Source organism: Crocodylus porosus, unplaced genomic scaffold (assembly GCF_001723895.1).
Source record: "Crocodylus porosus isolate Cpor-Errol unplaced genomic scaffold, CroPor_comp1, whole genome shotgun sequence".
In the NCBI taxonomy this organism is placed as follows: domain Eukaryota; kingdom Metazoa; phylum Chordata; order Crocodylia; family Crocodylidae; genus Crocodylus; species Crocodylus porosus.
The window spans coordinates 59,902,450-59,907,180 of record NW_017728947.1 but is presented as its reverse complement, the minus strand read 5'-3'; the positions used below and the strand labels follow the sequence as shown (position 1 = coordinate 59,907,180).

General features: G+C 46.7%; 1 protein-coding gene across 1 annotated transcript in view; it reads left to right on the top strand.

Moving 5' to 3' along the window:
* Window positions 1-4,078: 4,078 nt before the first annotated feature.
* GREM1 (gremlin 1, DAN family BMP antagonist) overlaps window positions 4,079-4,731 on the top strand; it is a 7,853-nt gene continuing 7,200 nt past the window's right edge. Inside the window, exon 1 of the mRNA XM_019552343.1 lies at window positions 4,079-4,615. The gene's annotated coding sequence lies outside the window, so the exon portion shown is untranslated. The remainder of the gene's footprint in view (window positions 4,616-4,731) is intronic.

Below are 4,731 nucleotides of genomic sequence, written 5' to 3'. Positions count from 1 at the left end.
TACTGATTATGACACCTCCACTTACTGAAGTGGCTATTGCAAGTTTCAGGACAAAGCTCAGGCTATGTTGCAGAGGCAGCATGTACTTTAACTTTTCATTTTCTGATGTTTCCAAAGTTTAAGTGTAACCACCCACCACATTCTCCAAGGGCACAGGGTACAACATTAACTGTGTTAACAAAGATTTGGGGCTTTTTATATATATTCCCCTTGACTGCACGAGTAGCAATTTAAAATTATAATTTTTTTGCATGTCGCCAAAAGAAAGAAAGCATTCCTAGTGGCTGCCACACAGAGAGTACTGAAAACACTAGTTATTTTGTCATCAATGGCTGAATTTTATTTTATTGTTTTAGTTTTTCCTCTTTTAAATTAGTGCCAGATTCACAGCCCTGCAATCCTTTCTCTGCATAACAGAATGCACAGAGCACAGAGTGCAGCAGCTCAAGTTCACCACAGCCTTCCCAGTCTCTTGCCTTACTCCTGACCTGGACAGACGATGTCTCATTTGATTTCTGTTAGGACCAGATTCTTAGGTGATGCAGAGCAGTGGAGTTGCACTAAAATGACTATAGTGACTCCACTTACCCCAGGAAAAGCTATAGCCCTCATCAGCCTTTGGCTTTCCTGCAAAGGCTTTTAATAAAGCACCAAGTATCCTGGCAATGTAGGTACACTGGGTAGTGCTCAGAATTAGTAGTAGCAGACAGGAGCTGAGCCCAAGAACATTTTTCTTTGTTGGAGTTGAGTGCAGCTTTGCTCCTAAAATTAAAACAATTCTTACTGTTAAACAAAGGGACAACTTACACAATGACTAAAGGAATGTAATATAAGCATTAAGAAAAACAACTATAAAGCAGCAAAAAGGATAGATAATTCAAGAGTTGAATCATATCAGGCTTGTAATGCACTTCCTTGCTATACTGTATGCTGTCCTGACTTCTGAACTCTTCAGCTCCGTGTGCTACTAAAATATGCAAGCCCCTCACCAGGCCTCTGTCTATGCTAAACAGTTTTACAAATCATTCCCACTGGTGTTCTAGTACCATTTAGCTGGATGGTGGTAGCATCAATGGGATCTCAAGCGTGGGCAAGATTCTGAGAGTTTGGGTTTTTTTTAATCTCTGTGCCAATTTAACTCTCCTTTGTAAAAAACAGTGGAACCTGCCAGAGCCTTATCTTCCCTGTGGCTCACATCAGCCACAATTATGGGAATTTGTTTGCTAAGATTCTGGGTAGCCAAGGTCTGAATTTACGATGTTAAAAGGACAGCTAGGGAAAAGAAAGGAAAAGACCTGTTAAGCATTTTTTTTTCATTTTGAAGAAAAATACACATTTTTTTTGGCATCTAGGACACTTTTGTAACAAATCAGCCAAATGAGGTAAGAATTACTTACTTTTTGTCCCTAACAGAACCTGACAATTGTCTTTCTAGGCCTTTTCATGCATGTGCAACTCTTTGGCCTGATGGAAAAGTTGGACTGATGAAAAGGGAGGTTGAGAAGTTGGTCAACAAAAGATCATATGTGTGTTAAGAATGCTTAAAGTTGGAATATAACCACTGTACCTGCCTTTTGCTTGCTTTAGTTCAGGTCCAAATTTTCTTCACAGTACTTAGTGGAATGAAGGCAATAAGGCACTGATGCTGCTTTGCTGCTTGCTATGTAACTGATGCCTCAAGCATCACTTCGAAAGGTGACATTCAGATGTGTGCAATATGATCCCAGAATCCAGGTGACAACATAGCAAAGGTGGCAAGCAAAGAATGCTTGAGTGGAGTCCTCAAAAGTGGAACAGCAAGCAGCTCAAAGCATCAGATGTGGAAGGCTGCAATAACAGAAAACAGTGGAAGGGTCAGAGCTTTCTTTGAATATGGTATCACGTTTAGTGGCTGCACTCAACCTATGCACTAGTAAGGTGTGGAAGATACTTAGCAAGCATTACACAGGCTCTACAGTCATAATCTGGGCACTAAGGCAGTTAATCTGAGGGAGACAAAGGTGAACCCTTTCCTAGGCATGTAGACACAACAACTTTGTCATCGTAACAAGAAAAAAGAATGTAACGTTTCCTAACTCGCCAAGATATGACTTGTGACTTTCTGCCTCACTTTCTCAAGGAAAGGACACTGGATCCTTGTAAAATGTAAATCTATGTGCTTTGTGGAAAAAGCATAAAAAAATAGAAAGCTTCCCTACACCTGTATTTCTTTTCCCCATGGAAATTTAGCTGTGAACGTAGGTAGTCACAGCGTGTCAACAAATCTCTCTTCCTATGTTGTGTGTATTTTAAGTTCCATAGCTAGCTTGGCCAAGAGCACTGGATTCTAGATTTTTCTCTGCCACAGAGTTCCAGGGAGATGCCAGACAGGCCATCTAGTACACCACGCTTTTCATAAGCAGTCACTAATTGTGTGAGCCACATTTTCTGACCTGAAACTTTAATGCCTGATTTGCAGAAGTGAGCCTCCTCACTTAGCAGCATTTAAAACAGGTGAAGAGCTATCTAATGCTAAATACTCTGAAAAATCAGCTCTGGCACTCTACGAGTGGGTGCTTTTGATCATAAAACTTTCTGTGGCTCTCCTCTCCATCTGTAAAAGGGGGTGAAGAATACCCACTCACTTCCAAAGGATGCTGTATAGATAAATTCATTAACTTTCTGAAGCTTGAGTGAATACAACAGAGAAGAGATGGAGAGGAGAGCCACAGAAGCAAATAAATGCTTCTATCTTCAGAGCAGGATTTGAACATTGTGCAATAAGGCCTGCCCAATGAGGGAAAACCAAAATTTGGACTAGCTAGGGTACTGTCCTTCCTGTGTATAGATTGTGGCAGGCATCCTAGGGAAAGGTAATCATGTCATTAAAGGCCATATCATAGCTGGTATGCGCAAAACAACTTTATTTCTGCCTTTCTGTGACTTTGGAGTGTTCAACTTTGTGACTTCAATAGTTTTAACAGTTTGTGTATAGCATAATATACAGACATAGACAGAGAGTAGAAAGAGAAATATGGGCTCGATACAATGACCACTGAAGTTGATAGGAATTTTCCTTGGACTCCATTCAGGTTTGGATCAGGCCCTTTGTAATCTTGAGTGTTAGGGAGAAGTTTCTTGTTATTTGCCAGCACGTTTGGATTCCAGCAGGAAGGGCTTTGTAAGTACAGACCCAGAGGTTATGTTTTTACCCATCTCTGGAAGCAGCAGCTGTCTCAAAAGTTTCTCTGTTTAATTAGGGGGCCAAAAGGTCAGCTGGCAGTTTAGAGACTGCTCTTATTCTTAATGAATCTTCTCCCCCAGCAGCTTCACACCCCTTGCTATTAAGCAGTCCTAGGAAGAGAAAGGAGAATAATTGCTATGAAAGATCTGAACATTTAGAGGCTGCAGGTAAGTTATAAATAGTGACTGATTAGAGTGACAAGATTAGCGTTCACCTCACCCACCTCCACCCTGTCTCTCTCACACCTGTGGGCAGGCAGGCAGGCAGACACTATCTTTTTGATTATTTGGATTGAGGCACTGCCTCTCTCTCTGGAGTTCTCATTTTAGACCCTTATTAGACACCAAGGTGACTGAATACATGGGGGACAAGTTGCTCTCAAGCAGAGCTGGGATCTTCCTCATTCAGCCTTGCATGGTCTCAGACCTGTCTTGGCTACAGAAACAAAACTCATCTGGCTTGTTCGCCTGATTCCTCACGGCAGCCTTGGCCTTTTTCCTGCGGGTTAGAGCGTAGGAGAGAGACGGCTTATTTGGGAGTCCATTTTTATGCTGGAGAATTGCGAACCGAAACCTTCCCTTTGAGCCTCCCTGGATTACGCTGCCCACGCAGCACATTGCCCCCGGCTTTTCAGAAGCACTAGAAAGGGGCCAGTTTGCTTTCCCTAAGTCTCCCCTGCTGCTGTCCTCTGCCCTGCACAGCTGCAACATCTGGGGAAGGCAGAAGCCAGTACCTACCTCCAGAGCACCCTGGCCAGCAGGCACGAGGAGTGGCTAGCTCGGGAGGCCTTTCCTTGAGCAAGGTCTTAATGCGAGTGGCCTGCAGCACCCCGCGTCACAGCCCCGCTGCCAGCAGTCCCAAGCTCCAGCTGCGCAGGGATGGGGCACGAGCTGCTCTGGGACTAGCGGAGAGTTCATGTGGGCAAAGGCTGTCCGGGCAGGCGGCGGCCCGAGGGGGGAGAGGAGCATCCCGCAGTCCTCGGCTCGCCTCCTTTAATGGGGGTGGCAAATGCGATTTTCTGTGCATTCCTCGGGGGTGACCTTTCGCACCGAGCCTGCTGTGAGAGGAAAGGGGCCGAGTGGGTCCTGCGGGAGCCGCCTGCGAGCTTTCCCTGGTGGAAGTCGCTGGAAGTGTTAAAGGGGGCGGATAACGCGGGCTTCGGCGGCTCCTGGCCAATGATGTGGAGGGGCTCGGAGCGCCGCTCTCAGCTGGCAGACATTTAAATGGGAGACAGCTCGGCGCTGCTGCAATTTGGAGGCAGGATCCGAGACTCCCTCTATATGGACTCGCTGGCAGCCCCAGGCTCCCAGCCCCGCGCAGCGCCCGGCCGCCCAGCCCTGTGACCGCGCCCAGCACCGCCGAGACCGGCCGGGACACGCAGGCGCCCTGCAGGTGAGCGGCCGCTGGGCTGGCGCGGGCGAGCTCCCAGTCCCGGCGGCGCCTGGACGTGTTGCTCCTCGGCTCCAGCCCCGTGCCCGGCCCTCGGGGGGCGCCCTGCGGCAGCGCGG